The 19,738-nt window shown below is 43.7% G+C and overlaps 1 protein-coding gene across 3 annotated transcripts in view; it reads right to left on the bottom strand.

Moving 5' to 3' along the window:
- The window catches only part of RECK (reversion inducing cysteine rich protein with kazal motifs), a 677,252-nt gene that overhangs the window by 567,037 nt on the left and 90,477 nt on the right, over positions 1–19,738 (bottom strand). The gene's annotated exons all lie outside the window — the stretch shown is intronic.

Genomic DNA, 19,738 nt, shown 5'->3' with positions numbered 1-19,738 from the left:
TATTTAAGTCACATGCTGTCCATTTCCTTGTGATCCTCCTTGAGATGATTCTACTCCTTCATTGGAGTCGAGCTGTGTTTAATTAAACTGAGAGGACTTGATTTGGAAAGGCACACACCTGTCAATATAAGACCTCACAGCTCACAGTGCATGTCAGACCAAATGGGAATCATGAGCTCAAAGGAACTGCCCAAGGAGCTCAGAAACAGAATTGTGGCAAGGCACAGATCTGGCCAAGGTTACAAAAGAATTTCTGCATTAATCAAGGTTCCTAAGAGCACAGTGGCCTCCATAATCATTAAATGGAAGAAGTTTGGGACCACCAGAAGTCTTTCTAGACCTGGTAGTCCAGCCAAACTGAGCAATCGTGGGAGAAGAGCCTTGGTTAGAGAGGTAAAGAAGAACCCCAAGATCACTGTGGCTGAGCCCCCGAGATGTAGTAGGGAGATGGGAGAAAGTTCCACAAAGTCAACCATCACTGCAGACATCCACTATTCTGGCCTTTATGGCACAGTGGCCCAACGGAAGCCTCCCCTCAGTGCAAGACATATGAAAGCCCGCATAGAATGCAACACAAGAGAAACATTATGGCACCACACTGCTTTTCAAGCATAAATCACTAGGAATTACCTCAGACTGCGTGCTTCAAGACTGTAGTGGTGGTGCACATCCAAGAAAAATTTAACTTCAGCATGAGGTAGAAAGAAAGGTAGCACTCATCCAGTCTTCTTAAAACGTTCCTTTATTATTTTGTGCGGGACATATGAGCGTGCGGCATCGGACTGAGACCCCGGAGGGTGTGCGGGGGAGAGGAAAAAAGGACGACGGCCGTTTCGCTGCCTTCCAGCGCTTCAACGGGTCCAAAGTAAGTGACACACCTTTTCACTTCCTTTTAAACTTTTAAGAAGACTGGGGCACATTCTCTTGGTGAAATCCTGAAGGCTCCTTTTCACTATGGACTCAGAAGCTTCTTCCTTTCACAGTGGTCTCTCGGCTGGACGTGAGAATGCGGGGGAGTTTTTTGCTGAATGCAACAGCAAAGATGAATTAGACATTATTGGCAGTAAGTCTTTAGAATTTAAGATCACCTCATTAGCCGAAAAAGAAATTAGTTTTTTTTGGACAGTCAAATCTCTAAGATCATATATGGACTCAGATCGGGTTCACGAGGACTCCGAGTCTACAAGGAAATTTCCCAGTTTAAAGAGGATGAAACCTTTCAGAGAGAATGGGGAAAAAGCACATCTGAACTGCTCCTTACAACTGTTAAAATTAGTATTGGCTAGAAATGAACAAGAATTAAATAATATTACCACACTTCTGGATAAAGCGAAATTAGAACTTGCATCCAGACTTATGGAAAATCAAATGAAAACCTTTTTGACCAAACTTGATAAAAAATTAGTTCCCCTGCAAGCGGACATAAAATAGAGGAAAAAAGAAAAATTTCTTAGAGATAAAAAGGACTATGAAACCAACAATGTATTTAAATGAAATAAAAATACACAAAATACGAAAAAGAAGAAATTTAGAACACAAAGATATTCTAATCCTACTTTTAGAAAGAAAAAAAGAATGGATTATGATGGATGGACCACTGATTCAGATTCGAGCTGCATTGAGGAAAATTATCAGATGGAATGTATGGATACAGCGCATTCGGAATCCGGTTCAAAAAACTTCAATCCCCCTCAAAGCGTACCCAGAGAGGGGGGAAACATTGGAAAAGGAGGAAGAAACGGGCTAGTAGGTGGCACGAAACGCAAACAGGTTTCCTGGAGGAAATAACGGACGCAGATACAGTGAACAATGAAATTATCAACTTGACAGACCGGACACTTTCATCTTATCATCTGAGTGTTTTAAAAAAGGGCTTGAACTTTTGTATCCCTGAACAGTTTGATTTAACGGACTTTAAAACTGACCTCTATAAAGCCACACGCAAAATCCATTTACATAAATTGTTTATAAATAAAAATCAGAGCAAAATAACTCCTGCTGCAGGTGAAATCCCCACCACTATCGATCGGTTCGGATTTAGTGCTTTAGCCCAGGACCGAATACCACAAGAGGTAGAGTTGCTACTCAGCTTGAGTGACCCCCTTTCTACATGTAAAAAAAGCCCCGCACCTATACAACACATGCCATTCACGGGTGGTATTAAATCCACCTTCGTTCCACCCGTGAATCCTGGCAATGTGATTGACCTCAGATGTACAAGCATTAATTTTCAAAAAAACGTTAGATAATTTAAGCGTAAGGGAAAAAGAGGCCATAAAAGAATTAAAAGATTGGGATGATGTGATATTTCGTAAAGCAGATAAAGGGGGAAATATTGTCCTACTAAAAAAATCAGATTATCTAAGTGAGGCTACAAGACAGCTATCAGATGTAAATACTTATAAAAAATTACCAGGGGATCCCACACATAAATGTAAAAATCAGTTACGCTCATTATTGAGAACGGCTATAGAGAATGGTACCTTATCAAAAAAAGCGGCTGACAAATTGTTACCAGATTTTCCACGTAAACCGCATTGGAATTATTTACCTAAAGTCCATAAAAACCTGCATAAGCCCCCAGGACGTCCGATAGTCTCGGGGATAGGCTCTATTACAGAGCCTTTGTCTAAATATTTAGATTGGTTATTAAAACCCTTGTTAAAAGAGATACCTTCATATGTAAAAGACACAGGAGATTTCTTAAATATTTTGCAGGAGATTGAATGGCAAGATGACTGGTCTTTGGTATGTCTGGACATTGAAAGCCTGTACACGCGCATTCCACAGCTTGCAGGTGTACAGGCAAGTGGCAGAATTTTAGAAAAAGATGGTAGAAAAATGAGCTATATAGATTTTGTTAAAAATAGTCTTATGTTTGTACTTACTCATAATGCATTCAAATTTGGCAACACATGGTACACCCAAACGACGGGTACCGTGATGGGTACGCAAGTAGCTAGCACCTTCGCCAATTTATTTTTAGCGGTTTTGGAAGAAACACTTATTTTGAGTGGGGAAAACCCTTACCTGAAGTACATTAAGGCATACCATAGATATGTCGATGACATATTTTTGATATGGGCTGGGACAAGAGTGCAATATGAAGAGTTTGTGACATTTCTCAATTCAGAGAACATGGAAAATATGAGGTTCACGTCTTCTTTTGGGGGTCATGAGTTAGATTTCCTGGATGTGCGTGTGTCTATCCAGGAAGGTATTATTGTAACAGAATAGTTTCGAAAACATACTGCCACTAATATGCTACTGCATTTCAATAGCTATCATCCATACCATTCAAAACGTGGCCTGCCTTATAGTCAATTTTTAAGACTTCGACAAATCAATAATTCTAATAAAAAAATCGAAGAACAATCAGACGGTCTGTCAAAAAGACTTCTAGATATCCTATCCAAGAAGTTAATCTGGCCCATGATAAAGCTGATAAAAAAAACTCAAAAAGAACTATTAAAAGGTCAAAAAAAGCAGCCTAAAAAAAATCAAAGATTTATCCTTACTTTCAAATTTAATCTGATGTCTGATATAATCAAAAGAGCTATTAATAATAATTGGCACCTCCTAGAAAGTGACAAAGATTTGGTTGAGAGAGCCAGCAGAAAACCAATTATTTCCTATAGACGTAGTCGCAATCTAGGAGATATCTTGGTGTACAATAGATTTTCAGACGATTCCCCAAATTGGTTAGAAAGTGGTACCCCTCAGGGGAATTATAAATGTGGGCATTGCTCTTTTTGTAAATTTCATAGAATTGATAATTCCTTCAGAGTAGGACCATTAACACACACAGTTAAAGAATTTATTTCTTGTAGAATGAATTATGTTGTCTATATAATTACATGTTGTAGTATCGGCGTCTTTGCCCCCTGACAGGCAGAGACGCCGTCCCTCTTACCGCCGCGCTCCCCGCCCGGCGTCCTCCGGCGCTCCTGCTTCTGCTGCTGCCGGCACGCACAGCTTCCCGGGTACTGTGCTTAGGGCGCACGCGCGCCGTCCTAAGGAGTCCCCGGCCAGTGGCCGGAGAATCTCTCATATATAAGGCACCTCCTCCAAAATGGAGGTGCCCGTACAAGGTTGTAGCTTTGTGTGTTAAACTTTGCTTCAGCCCTCAGGTCCCGCTGCTAGCCTGACTACCAGTGCAGCCCGCCAGCCAGACTACCAGTCCAGCCCGCCAGCCTGACTACCAATCCAGCCTGCCAGCCTGACTAACAGCAATGTCCGCCAGCTTATCTACTCTCCAGCCCGACAGTCTGTCTACAGTCCAGTCCGCCAGTCGGTCTATGGGCCCTGCCAGCCTGCTTACCTGGTAGCACCTGCCTGTTACCTGCCATGCCTACCAGCAAGCCTACCTGGAGGCTCCTGCTTGTTACCTGCCATGCCTGCCAGCCCGCTTACCTAGAAGCACCTGCCGTGCCTACCAGCCCGCCTAACTGGAGGCTCCTGCTTGTTACCTGCCGTGCCTGCCAGTCCGTCTGCCCGGATCACCCGTCAGCCTGCCTGCCTTGCTCATCTGCTGTACCGGTCAGTCCCTGCCTTCTGACCCGTGGGAGTCACCTGCTCTCATACAAGGTCGGTCCCCAGAGTAGCACCTGGTCCCTCTGCTCAGGCCTTCCCTGGTCATGGAGTCGATTGAGCCGCCGTACGACCTTGGTCGGTCCGAGTTGATACCTAGTTACGCCCCTCTGGTCCCTCCTTGCACCGCAGCACAGAGGTTCCACCACCCGGATCCGTAACACATGTCCCTGTCAGTTTTTTTACATTGGTAAAACTATCAGACCATTATTTATTCATTTTAGGGAACATTATAATTCTACTGTGTCAAAAAAGGGTTCCCCAAGATTAATACAGCACATTTCTGAATATCATAGCGCCGACCCGAATGTGTTACATTTTGCAGGGTTAGAACATGTCAGATTGTCAAAAGAAGGAGGAGACCGAAATAGATTATTATTGCAACATGAGGCTAGATGGATACTAAATTCGGAAGCCCAAGGCCCATTAGGGTTGAACGAAGAGGTAGATCTTTCAGTTTTCTTATAATACTGCTATATATTCTGTCTTTTTACTTTGCGATGTGATTTCAGCTTAATGTTGGAAATTGTTTTTATGCATGTTGCTATGTTTTAATTATTCACGCGTGTTTGTAATAGTTTAAAAGGAAGTGAACAGGTGTGGACCCGTGGACCCGTTACTCTGGACCCGTTGAAGCGCCGGAAGGCAGCGAAAAGGCCGCCGTCCTTTTTTCCTCTCCCCCGCACACCCTCCGGGGTCTCAGTCCGATGCAGCACACTCATATGTCCCGCACACAATAATAAAGGAACGTTTTAAGAAGACTGGGTGAGTGCTACCTTTCTTTCTACTTCATGCTAAAGCCCACATAGAGTTTGCTCAAAAACACATGAAGGACTCCCAGACTATGAGAAATAAGATTCTCTGGTCTGATGAGACGAACATTGATCTTTTTGGTGATAATTATAAGCGGTATGTGTGGAGAAAACCAGGCACTGCTCATCACCTGCCCAATACAATCCCAACAGTGAAACATGGTAATGGCAGCATCATCCTATGGGGGTATTTTACAGCTGCAGGAACAGGACGACTGGTTGCAATTGAAGGAAACATGAATGCGGCCAAGTACAGAGATATCCTGGATGAAAACCTCTTCCAGAGTGCTCTGGACCTCAGACTTGGCCGAAGGTTCACCTTCCAACAAGACAATGACCCTAAGCACACAGCTAAAATAACAAAGGAGTGGCTTCAGAACAACTCTGTGACCATTCTTGACTGGCCAAGCTAAATCCCTGACCTAAACCCTTTGTGGCTGTCCACAAACAGTCACCATCCAACCTGACGGAACTGGAGAGGATCTGCAAGGAAGAATGGCAGAGGATACCCAAATCCAGGTGTGAAAAACTTGTTGCATCATTCCCAAGAAGACTCATGGCTGTACTAGCTCAAAAGGGTGCTTCTACTCAATATTGAGCAAAGGGTCTGAATACTTATGACCATGTGATATTTCAGTTTTTCTTTTTTAATAAATTTGCAAAAATTTCTAAATTTCTGGGGGTTTTTTTCAGTCAAGATGGGGTGCAGAGTGTACTTTAATTAGAAAAAAAATGAACTTTTTAGAATTTACCAAAAGGCTACAATCAAACAAAGTGAAAAATTTAAAAGGGTCTGAAAACTTTCCGTACCAACTGTATAGCTGGTTCAGCGTGTATATCCTCACTAAGGGGGCAGTCAGAAGTGGGACATCCATCTAAGTAGCATTTTTTCTTATTCTTTTTCTTTTTTGTACCTATTTACACCAATTTAGTCTGAGCCATCAGCTTTGATTATGCTCAGCGCTGTAGTATCTATGGTTGTGTCATTATTATTACTATATTGTGCAGGCAGATACACACAGAACCTGCTTACTATCAGCAGCTTTTTTCTATCTTGTGTGAAGAGCCAATGTGTTATTTCAGAGTTTAGGATAGATTGGAGGAATGCGAGAATATTAGAAGGGAGACCACAGAGCAGGAGGTTGCAGTCGTCAAGAAGGGAGATGATGAGGGCGTGCACTAGCATTTTTGTAGATTCGTAGTTGAGGAATGTGCGGATCAGGGAGATTTGTTTTACTTGGAGTCGGCATCTTCCTCACCCTGATCCACCTTCCTCCCACCATTCTGAGTGCCCTGAGACAACTGATCCCACACTTGGACACTTCGAAGAGCTGTTTTGTTTATCTTTCCATTTATAGATTCTGGCCTCTCGATCGGTCGTGGAAAGAGATTGGATATGTGGTTTGAAGGAGAGATTGGTTACCCCAAGAGCTGTTCACTTTTCCCATTGATAGATTCGGGCCTCTCGACCAGCCAGTTAGAGTAGGGCAACAGAAGATCACATGTAGCGATTTGAGCAGCCATGGTCACCCAAAGGTGACGGTGGGAAAGTGCAATTATTGTCACAAGAGGTGGATAATGATGAGACATAATAGACAGAAAGTCAGGAGGAGGACCAGGGTGCAGAAGTGGAAGACGAAGCGGTGGACGATGAAATCACTGACCCAACCTGGCAATGCGACATGCAGAGCGAGGACAGCAGCACACAGGGGGAAGGAGGAGTAGCACCACAACAGGCAGGAACAAGCAGTGTGGTGGCCACAGACACATGGCCGGCAACTGCTCCACGGAACACCAACAAGTCGGAAGTTGCCAGTACAACTGTTAGGTCTTCTCAAGTCTGGCACTTTTTTAAAGACTGGTCAGATAACCCCAAAAAGTCCATTTCCAACATCTGCCAGGCCAGCATCAGCAAGAGTACCAAAACTACCAGCCTGACCACCACCAGCATGCTCAAGCACATGACAGCAAAGCACCCAACTAGCTGGGCCGAAAACCAAAGTCCAGAAACAGTGTCTGTATGTGACACCACTGCCTCTTCCACTGTTGTGCATGAACGGCAATCCCCTGTCCATGGCGCATGCGAAGATGCCTCCCACCCTGCACCTGTCATTGCAGACTTGCAACCATCACTGTCCACATCCTTGTCCCTTCGCAGCGTTCAGTTGTCCCTACCACAGTCCTTGTAATGGAAGCACAAGTATGCAGCCTGCCACCCACCCACAGGCCGCAATACTCAACTGCCACATTTCTGGACTGCTTGCTAGCACTTGAAATGTTACCTTTTAAGCTAGTGGAGGCAGACGCTTTCCACAACCTCATGGCGGTGGCCAGTGTCCATACTCAGTCCCCAGCTGCCACTATTTCTCCCAGTATTGTCTCCACCTTCCACAAGCGCGGGTCCCAAAACATTACCTGTGCCCTCACCAGTGCGCTTAAGTGGGAAGGACCGCCTAACCACAAACATGTGAATGTGGCCAGGGACAGTTCATCTCACTGACACATTCTACTGGGTTAATATTGTGGAAGCCGGGACCCTGGGATGGAACATATCCTCCCGACACAGAGGATTGCGGGCCCTGGATCAATCAGGGTTGCCCCTACATTCTATAGCTCCTGCACCAACTCCTCCTCCTCCTCTTCAGCCTCCATCTCCATCACTTGATTCATTTTTTCAGGACATATTCCAGATTATTTACTTAAACTTCATGTGTGCCAATAACAATAAGCAGAACTGTATGCTTAGGCGACAAACCGCACATCGTTGCAGAGTTGTTGAAAGCAGTATCAGAGAACCTGGTGGCGGCTCTGAAGCTAGGCAAGCTCACACACGTACCATGCCTGGCCCATGTGCTCAACTTAGTGGTTCTGCGGTTTCTCAAAAATCTACCCGGATCTGTCAGAGTGGCTTGTGAAAGTACAGCGTGTGTGTGCTCATTTCAGAAAGTCAGCTATAGCTTCCGCCACCCGGGCAGGGCTTCAGCAGCGTTTGCAGCTTCCAGCTCACTGACTGGTGTTTGTGATGTGACTATGCGTTGGAAATCAACGTTGCAGATGTTTGGAATGATTTTGAGCAGCAGAGAGCAGTTGTACCAGCTTCAACTCGTCCATAGGCATTCAGGTCAGCTTCCGCACATAAGAGCTGATGAGTGGGCATGGATGTCTGACATCTGTGCCCTCCTCCAAAACTTTGAGGACTCCACCAAGATGGTGAGCGGCGATGACACCATAATAAGCGTCACCATCCCGTTTCTCTATCTATTGAAACGCTCACTGCTCACAATTAAAGAGGAGCCATTGCAGACGGAGCAAGGAACTATACATGGTGATGCTACTCAACCCAGACTCATCTCATCTCAATGCAACGCGGATTGGGTGATAATGAGGAGGCAGAGGATGAAGAGAGCATAGACAGTCATACTCTTGGTGAGAACCGGGAAGTCTTGACTGTTGGCAGTCTGGCCGAGTTTATGTTCCCCTTCCTTGACCATCGCGTTGTACGCATTTTGGGCATTAAAGAAAATGGCACAAGAGAATTCTTGGAGACGGAGGTATGAGGTTCTGATTAAGGAGGATGTCAGTCTTAGATCAGTTGCAGAATGGAGGGCACAGGAGGGGTGATACACAGAAATGAGGGACGAGAGATAGGCCGTACAGAATTGTGGACAGCTTGGTGGGTGAGAGATGAGTTTGTATTGTATTCTGTAGTGATTGTTTAACTTAAACAGTGCAATGACTGGCACAGGGTAGAGGCATCGGTGAAGCGGCTTGATAGAAATACGACCCTGGCTGCTGAATTCTGAAGGGATTGGAGAGGAGACAGTTTGTTTAGAGGGAGACCAATTAGAAGAGAGTTGCTGTAGTGAATAAGAGTGACAGTAAGACTTTTTGCAGTATCAAAGGTGAGAAAAGTTCGACTTGTGGAGATGTTTTTAAGGTGCAGGTGACATGAGTGAGTGAGTGAGTGATTTTCCATGTTGAATAAAGGAAAGCTGTGTGTCAAATATGACTCCAAGACAGCAGCCGTGCTGAGTGGGAGTTATGGTGGCACCACCTAAAGGAAGTTGCAAAGACAGGTATACTTCGGTTAGTAGAGGGAGGAAACCGAAGGAGTTAATTTTTGGAGATATTAAGTTCAGGCTCTTGTTTGAAGAATTATAACAAAAAAAAAATTCCCATCTGACAACACTGGCGGCAGAGGTCACAGTCAAAAAGTTCATTACACAACCAAGGAGTACAAGCGAGGGAGACACAAACCAGATGCGGCAAAGGCAGGAAAAAGCCGTCAAAGGTCTGGGACAGTTTTCTCAGACCCTCCCAGCACCCAGGCCCTAATACATGGGGTGCTCTGACAAGGAAGGAAAAGTTTTGGAAGATACTGAAGGACTACCTTGGCAACCATGCCAGCATCCTCCAAGATTCCGCTCTATCTCTGCGCCTTACAACTGTTGGGTATCCAAGATGGACACATGAACTGTCTTTCTACGCCTTGGAGGTCCTAGCAGCTAGCGTTTTGTCAGAGATGGTTTTTAGTGCCGCCGGGAGCATTAAAACTGATAAAACTGATAGGTGCATCCGCTTGTTAACTGAAAATGCTGACAGGCTGACTCTTGTAAAAATGAACAAGGGCTGGATTAGGCCAGACTTCTCAACACCACCAGATGATAGCATCAAACATAAACTCAAATCCAGTGTTTATTTTTTTGGGGGTCTATTTGCATGCACCCCTTAACACCCAGACATGGGTATACCCTTCAGGAATTGTTCTATTTTATGTTGCTCTCCTCCTAAGCCTCATCCTCCACCACATCACCAGGGTGACAGTGATGCAACACCAACATCATTTTTTTAAGAGTGTTTCTGATTAGAGACAATCGAATATTTCATTATTAGTTTCAGATTACAATCACCGTTTTTGCAATATTCGCCAATATAATTGTCGAATATTCGCCGAACATTGCCGAATGCCATTGGATTCAATGGGTGCCAAAACCAAAAAAATCTTGTATGCGATAGTGGGAAAAGGAGATAAGATGGGAGTAGATGAGATCTTGTGAGGATCAGAGGTTGCATGCAGGTATGTACTGGGAGACTAAGTCACAGATATATGGAGGAGAGAGGTTGTAGATGGCTTTGCATGTCATGGTTCCGGTTTTGAACTGATGTCTCTAGCCAAAGGGGAGCCAGTGAATGGATCATAGATTGCAATCTTATAGATTGATGGAGCCAGTCCAAAGTAAAAAAAGCAGCCACAGAGTGTCCGGGAGCTTTCCCACAGACTTTTCTTAGCGAGGGCTGCTTCTCGGCAGGTTTGGACGGGTCCACCAGAGAACTGGAGATTCCTCCGATGGGCCCTGGCTTCTCTATCAGGAGAGTTCATTATAGCGCAAACTTTGCAGCTGCTATGGGGCTCTTGAGCGGGGATAAAGGTGGGCCTTCAGAATCAAATCCTCTGGTGGGCCCATTGTTCTTCAGTCTGACACGGCTTCTCGGTGAGAGTTATATTTCACCATAGACATATTTTTTAGCTCGGTGAAAGGACTGGCATAGAGGGAAACCACATCTACTCCGGCTGTCATTTCTCCGCCACCAGGTTCCGGCCATTGTCACACCTGACCATGCCAGGCTGTATGTTCAGTGGTGAGAGACACAGATCAGGCTGCTGTGTTACAGCTTTCAACAACTCTGCAGCAGTGGGTGGTTTGTCACTTAAGCATTAAGCATATTATCTTTAGCACAGCCTGTTGCCGCTTGGCCAAGGCAGTGCTTCCAGCTTGTGACTGATGTGGTCATTTCGGAGATTGAGGCCGAACAAGAGGAGGAGAAGGTCCAGGAGCTGAACAATGTGATTACATTGACGTTACATTGGCGAGTCTGGTTTTTATACTAAAGAAAGATCCTACTATGTTTTTATTTATTTTTTTATGTCTCTTCAAATGTGTATTGAAGTTTGTCCTAATTTTTGGCAGCCCTTGAAATTGCTGCATATGCAATAACAGTAAAGGAGATACTCCTTAATAATGGGAAGGACCATTCCAATTTATTCTATAGTCTAGAATGCGAGGGTCAGTCAATAAGTAATGCCTCCTATTTTTTTTCTTCTTAAATAAGGTAGTTATGTTAAATATTCGATTTTGGCACAATTCCTCAAACCTTCTTCTCCAATCCACAGCAATTGCAACTTCCTGCACCAACAGGTGGCAGGACTGTATCCGTTTGCAAAATGGCTGACATCGATGTTCGTATTAGACAACGTTCTGTGATTGAATTCTTGCATGCAGAAGGTGAAACGCCCATTCGAATTCATGGAGAGACTGAAAAATGTGTACGGTGATGCAACAGTGGATGTCAGTACTGTTAGACGATGGGTTCGTCGCTGTAACACAGCTGAAGGGCCATCACCGTTGGCTGACAAAATGCGGAGTGGCAGGTCAGTAACCACAGTGACTCCAAGCAACATTCAGCGAGTCGATGACATCATTCGTGGTGACCGCCGGGTGATTGCAGATGAATTGTGTGGCATTATCTGCCTCAGTAAAGGCAGTGTGATGAAAATTATTGGACAACTGGGATACAGAAAAGTAGAAAAAAAATAGGAGGCATTACTTATTGACTGACCCTCGTATTAACTGCCTTATCTGAAATTCTTTTACGGGTGAGTATCCCAGTATGGATAGCGTATTACACCGATTATTGACTTGTACTGCGTGCTGCCCCCAAAAAATTAAAATCTATTCTATTCCCTATCGATAATGCTGTTAGATGCATTTACAATAGGAACAGGTGCTGCTAGGTGGTATCATCACCAGCTACAGATGAGTGTTCATTCTGGTTGCATAAATGTCTTCCACAGTCCATAACTTTATTATTGTTTATTTCTTTGGTCTTATTTTCACCCTGGAAAGAATGTTTCTTAACTTTTTTCGATTTTAGCTTGTTTTTTGTCAGTCCGTAAAAGTAGCGTAATACTCTGACAAATTGTTCACAGATATGCTATTTGTCAGCGGCCAACTGTGAATAGGTTTGAACCCACAACAGCAATACTTTAAATGGAGTGTAATATTTGACACGCTCACAAAAATTGCTGGATTATTAGGCCAGTCATATGGGATGGCCACGGTTTCAGGCATCGATGTGCCTTCCTGGATGAGCTGCACTACCTGAGCAACTTCTGTGGGTTGTAGAGTTCGTCTCATGCTACCAAGAGTGTGAAAGCACAACCAACATTCAAAAGTGACCAAAACATCAGCCAGAAAGCATTGGTACTGAGATGTGGTCTGTGGTCCCCACCTGCAGAACCACTTCTTTATGGAGTGTGTCTTGATAATTTCCAATAATTTCCATCTATTGTCTATTCCATTTGCACAACATCATGTGAAATTGATTGTCAATCAGTATTGCTTCCTAAGTGGACAGTTTGATTTCAAAGAAGTTTGATTTACTTGGAGTTAAATTCTGTTGTTTAAGTGTTCCCTTTATTTTTTTAAGCAGTGTATAATTCCCCATATAGTCCTGCACATATAGTCCCCCATATAGTCCTGCACAGCACATATAATCCCCCATATAGTCCTGCACAGCACATATAATCCCCCATATAGTCCTGCACAGCACATATAATCCCCCATATAGTCCTGCACAGCACATATAATTCCCCATATAGTCCTGCACAGCACATATAATTCCCCATATAGTCCTGCACAGCACATATAATTCCCCATACAGTCCTGCACAGCACATATAATTCCCCATATAGTCCTGCACAGCACATATAATTCCCCATATAGTCCTGCACAGCACATACAGGTGCATCTCACTAAATTAGAATATCATCAAAAAGTTAATTAATTTCAGTTCTTCGATACAAAAAGTGAAACTCATATTATATAGAGTCATTACAAACAGAGTGATCAATTTCAAGTGTTTATTTCTGTTAATGTTGATGAGTATGGCTTACAGCCAATGAAAACACAAAAGTCATTGTCTAAGTAATTAAAATAATTAACAACAAACACCTGCAAAGGCTTCCCAAGTGTTTATAAAGGTCCCTTGGTCTGTTTCAGTAGGCTCCACAATCATGGGGAAGACTGTTGACTTGACAGATGTCCAGAAGGCAGTCATTGATACATTCCACAAGGTCCCAAAGTTTCAATTTTCATTTGGAAATCAAGATCCCAGAGTCTGGAGGAAGAGTGGAGAGGCACAAAATCCAAGCTGCTTGAGGTCTACTGTGAAGTTTCCACAATCAGTGATGGTTTGGGGAGCCATGTCATCTGCTGGTGTAGGTCCATTGTATTTTATCAAGACCAAAGTCAGCGCAGCAGTCTACCATGAAATTTTAGAGAACTTCATGCTTCCCTCTGCCGACAACCTTTTTGGAGATGGAAATGTCATTCTCCAGCAGGACTTGGCACTTGTCCACACTGCCAAAAGTACCAATACCTGGTTTAAAAACAACAGTATCACTGTGCTTGATTGGCCAGCATACTCGCCTGATCTTAACCCCATAGAGAATCTATGAGGTATTGTCAAGAGGAAGATGAGAGACACCAGACCCAACAATGCAGACGAGCTGAAGGCTGCTATCAAAGCAACCTGGGCTTCCATAACACCTCAGCAGTGCCACAGGCTGATCGCCTCGATGCCATGCCACATTGATGCAGTAATTGATGCAAAAAGAGCCCCGACCAACTATTAAGTGCATTTACTGAACATACATTTCAGTAGGCCAATATTTCGGATTTTAAAAACAATTTTCAAGCTGTTGTTATGAAGTATTCTAATTTACTGAGATAATGACTGTTGTGCTTTCATTGACTGTAAACCATAATAATCAACATTAACAGAAATAAACACTTGAAATAAATCACTCTGTTTGTAATGACTCTATATAATATATGAGTTTCACTTTTTGTATTGAAGAACTGAAATAAATTAACATTTTGATGATATTCTAATTTAGTGAGATGCACTTGTATAATCCCTCATATAGTCCTGCACATATAGTCCCTTATATAGTTCTATGTAAAGGACATATTGATATTCATGCTATGGCAACTCCATTTTGTCTGCTTGCTTCAAAATCATATTATACTCTTTGCATAACATACATTCTTTCCTTCTTTCCTCTTGATTCACATGCAATTTCCCCACACTAACCTTTTCTCTCAGGAACATTCTATGAGACACCCCTCTCCTGTTATCTAGCTAGTCTGAGCCGGGATGTACGACCTTGTAACTTTCCACCATGCACCAAACTAACGATAATATGACCATATGTGTATTTCCGTAATAATTGTACTAACATTGGTTCAAGCTTGTAGTATGGGTGTAGATGATTGGATATTAATAAACTCAAAACAATATAAAATGCTAAGTAGAAATAAACGGGGTTAGAGATTCTTGAATCCCCCCATACAGAGCTTTGCCTCCGTCTGGTTTTCTATTGGATTGCAATCAACCTTGTAACATAATAATTTGACACTCACTTGGTCAACCGTGAAGGGTCATTACTGCCCTCCCTCAACACACATATAGTGCCTCATATACACTGCTCAAAAAATTAAAGGGAACACTTAAACAAAAGACTATAACTCCAAGTAAATCAAACTTCTGTGAAATCAAACTGTCCACTTAGGAAGCAACACTGATTGACAATCAATTTCACATGCTGTTGTGCAAATGGAATAGACAATAAATGGAAATTATTGGCAATTATCAAGACACACTCAATAAAGGAGTGGCTCTGCAGGTGGGGACCACAGACCACATCTCAGTACCAATGCTTTCTGGCTGATGTTTTGGTCACTTTTGAATGTTGGTTGTGCTTTCACATTCGTGGTAGCACGAGATGGACTCTACAACCCACAGAAGTTGATCAGGTAGTGTAGCTCATCCAGGATGGCACATAAATGCGAGCTGTGGCAAGAAGGTTTGCTGTATCTGTCAGCGTAGTGTCCAGAGGATGGAGGCGCTACCAGGAGACAGGCCAGCACACCAGGAGACATGGAGGGGGCCGTAGGAGGGCAACAACCCAGCAGCAGGACAGCTACCTCCGCCTTTGTGCAAGGAGGAACAGGAAAAGCACTGCCAGAGCCCTGCAAAATGACCTCCAGCAGGCCACAAATGTGCATATGTCTGCACAAAAGGTTAGAAACCAACTCCATGAGGGTGGTATGAGGGCCCGACGCCCACAGATGGGGGTTGTGCTCACAGCCCAACACCGTGCAGGACGCTTGGCATTTGCCACAGAACACCAGGATTGGCAAAGTCGCCACTGGTGCCCTGTGCTCTTCACAGATGAAAGCAGGATCACACTGAGCACATGTGAAAGACATGACAGAGTCCTGGAGACGCCGTGGAGAGCGATCTGCTGCCTGCAACATCCTTCGACATGACCGGTTTGGCAGTGGGTCAGCAATGGTGTGGGGTGGCATTTCTGTGGAGGGCCACACAGCCCTCCATGTGCTCGCCAGAGGTAGCCTGACAGCCATTAGGTACCGAGATGAGATCCTCAGACCCCTTGTGAGACCATATGCTGGTGCGGTTGGCCCTGGGTTCCTCCTAATGCAGGACAATGCCAGAACTCATATGGCTGGAGTGTGTCAGCAGTTCCTGCAAGATGAAGGCATTGAAGCTATGGCCTGGCCCGTCCGTTCCCCAGACCGGAATCCGATTGAGCACATCTGGGACATCATGTCTTGCTCCATCCACCAACGTCACGTTGCACCACAGACTGTCCAGGAGTTGGCGAATGCTTTAGTCCAGTTCTGGGAGGAGATTCCACAGGAGACCATCTGTAACCTCATCAGGAGCAAGCCCAGGCATTGTAAGGAGGTCATACAGGCACGTGGAGGCCACACACAATACTGAGCCTCATTTTGACTTGTTTTAAGGACATTATATCAAAGCTGGATCAGCCTGTAGTGTGTTTTTCCACTTTAATTTTGGGGGTGACTCCAAATCCAGGCATCCATCGGTTAATAAATTTGATTTCCATTGATGATTTTTGTGTGATTTTGTTGTCAGCACATTCAACTTTGTACAGAACAAAGTATTCAATGAGAATATTTCATTCATTCAGATCTAGGATGTGTTATTTGAGTGTTCCCTTTACTTTTTTTAGCAGTGTAGTAAGATGAATCCTCTCATCACCAGCTATTCCGGCAGGGCCGCGGCTGCAGTGCTGCTAGGGCAGGACAGCAGACCGCGCTGACATATGACAGTGTCACTGTCAACGTGCTACCAGCTCCATCACCTGTGCGTCGTCATCGTTCAGTTGATGAACGCTGCGTGCACGCCTCCCGCCCAGTGACACTGAGCCACCCGTGAGTCTGCAAGTCACCGGGAAAATTAAAGGGGCTGGCACACAGAAAAACGGGCTGGAGGCCCAACAAGCAGTGCCACGCAGCGGCCCACTGGAAAAGTGTCCGGAAGGGCAGATTAGCAGTCCGGGCCTGATCACATCACTGATCTGTCAGTAGCAGGCAACAAACATAGCTCAGCTCTGAAATGCTTAGTCATCACAAGATACACTGTGGAGGAAATCAGGGGGCACAGATAGAAGTCAGCTAACAATTATTTAAAACCACTCAGGGTATACTGACGCAGATAGCAGGAGATAAAATTGGCCAGGCAGTGTACTGTACAGGAGCAGAGATTGAACAGAAGCATAGAGTATATTCAATCTTTGGAATTAACTCTATGTCAGTACTCGAGGCAGAGTAGAGCTATGATGATGAGAAGTCTGCTGAAAAATTGCACTGCAAATAATTGGCCATGAACACTAGAACTAGAACAGGACAGTTTCAATGGCAACAGGAGAGTAAATAGAACCTGGAATGCCATCCTTTGAGGTGTGATGTGTACAAAACAGGGCAGATATAAAAATAAGTTATATTGGCACAAATAAATACATGGAGATTATTTTAAGGCTACACTATGATTTTGAAAATAACTCTTTACTCTTTGTCCACTACTAGGACAACCCCTTCTGAATCTGAATTTTTGCCCCTGTGAAAATAAAAATATCTACTGGATACTCAGCTTCCGTGCCGACGCCATTCCAGCGGTGTGAGCACTTACGTTACCGGGCCTGACGTGCAGTTGTTATGACGTGAGCCCTATGTCCAAGCAATACTGGCGTCACTGTCCCCACCTTCAGACATATTAGTAATCAAGAGGAAGTGAGCGGACAGCTCTCACCTTCTCAAGATTACGAATACGTCTGAAGGCAAGGACAGTGACACCAGAGCAGATTGGGCGCAGGGTTCACACCCATGGACGAAACCCCGTCTACTTCCGATCAGCAAATTAAATTGATGTATCGGTGGAGTTTGGTTTGGGTGGGCGGAGTTGCGTCCGCTGATCACTGGAATTTTACAAGCAGTGAGAGCCATTCAGAGAATTTAGCGACTCTCACTGGGGTGCCGGCTCCCACTGTTCACAGCAGGGAGCCGGCTCTTTGTCTTGGATCGTTCACAAATGACTCATCACTAGCCGACACTGCTGGAATGGCACAATCACAGGAAGTGAATGTAGGTGTTTTTATTTTCACGGGAGAAAACATTCAGATTGAGAACGGGTTGTCCTAATAGTGGATAACCCATTTAAGCTACATTGTCTTCAGGGAGTCTGAAGTAAAAATATTTTACTCTCGTCTGCAGCTCTACAACCCCTGGCAAAAATTATGGAATCACCAGGCTCGGAGGATATTCATTCAGTTGTTTAAAGTTGTTGAAAAAAAGCAGATCACAGACATGGCACAAAACTAAAGTCATTTCAAATGGAAACTTTAGGGCTTTAAGAAACACTAAAAGAAATCAAGATTAAAAATGTGGTACTCAGTAAGGGTAATTTTTTGCAGACCAAGCAGAGGGAAAAAAATATGGAATCACTAAATTCTGAGGAAAAAAATTATGGAATCACCCTGTAAATTTTCATTTCCAAAACTAACACCTGCATCAAATTAGATCAGCTCATTAGTCTGCATCTAAAAAGGAGTGATCACACCTTGGAGAGCTGTTGCACCAAGTGGACTGACATGAATCATGGCTCCAACACGAGAGATGTCAATTGAAACAAAGGAGAGGATTATCAAACTCTTAAAAGAAGGTAAATCATCATGCAATGTTGCAAAAGATGTTGGTTGTTCACAGTCAGCTGTGTCTAAAATCTGGACCAAATACAAACAACATGGGAAGGTTGTTAAAGGCAAACATACTGGTAGACCAAGGAAGACATCAAAGCGTCAAGAACGGAAACTTAAAGCAATATGTCTCCAAAAGAGGAAATGCACAACAAAACAAATGAGGAAAGAATGGGAGGAAACTGGAGTCAACGTCTGTGACCGAACTGTAAGAAACCGCCTAAAGAAAATGGGATTTACATACAGAAAAGCTAAACATAAGCCATCATTAACACCTAAACAGAAAAAAACAAGGTTACAATGGGCTAAGGAAAAGCAATCGTGGACTGTGGATGACTGGATGAAAGTCATATTCAGTGATGAATTGCGAATCTGCATTGGGCAAGGTGATGATGATGGAACTTTTGTTTGGTGCCGTTTCTATGAAATTTATAAAGATGACTGCATGAAGAGAACACGCAAATTTCCAGTCATTGATGATATGGGGCTGCAAGTCAGGTAAAGGCACTGGGGAGATGGCTGTCATTACATCTTCAATAAATGCCCAAGTTTACATTGATATTTTGGACAGTTTTCTTATCCCATCAATTGAAAGGATGTTTGGGGATGATAACATCATTTTTCAAGATGATAATGCATCCTGCCATAGAGCAAATACTGTGAAAACACATAAGGTCAATGTCATGGCCTGCAAATAGTCTGGATCTCAATCCAATTGAAAATCTTTGGTGGAAGTTGAAGAAAATGGTCCATGACAAGGATCCAACCTGCAAAGCTGATCTGGCAACAGCAATCAAAGAAAGTTGGAGCCAGATTGATGAAGAGTACTGTTTGTCACTCATTAAGTCCATGCCTCAGAGACTGCAAGCTGTTATTAAAGCCAGAGATGGTGCAACAAAATACTAGTGATGTACTGGAGTGTTCTTTTGTGTGTTTGTTTTTCAGAATTCCATATTTTTTTCCTGAGAATTGAGTGATTCCATAATTTTTTCCCTCTGCTTGGTCTGCAAAAAATTACCCTTACTGAGTACCACATTTTTTAATATTGATTTCTTTTGGTGTTTCTTAAAGCCATAAAGTTGCCATTTGAAATGCCTTTAGTTTTGTGCCATGTCTGATCTGCTTTTTTTCAACAACATTAAACAACTGAATGAACATCCTCCGAGCCCGGTGATTCCATAATTTTTGCCAG

The sequence above is a fragment of the Phyllobates terribilis genome, unplaced genomic scaffold (genome assembly GCF_046119375.1).
Source record: "Phyllobates terribilis strain yellow unplaced genomic scaffold, ASM4611937v1 Scaffold_4__5_contigs__length_816908805, whole genome shotgun sequence".
Lineage (NCBI taxonomy): Eukaryota > Metazoa > Chordata > Amphibia > Anura > Dendrobatidae > Phyllobates > Phyllobates terribilis.
The sequence above is the reverse complement of the archived record's forward strand: the minus strand, read 5'-3'. Positions and strand labels throughout refer to the sequence as shown.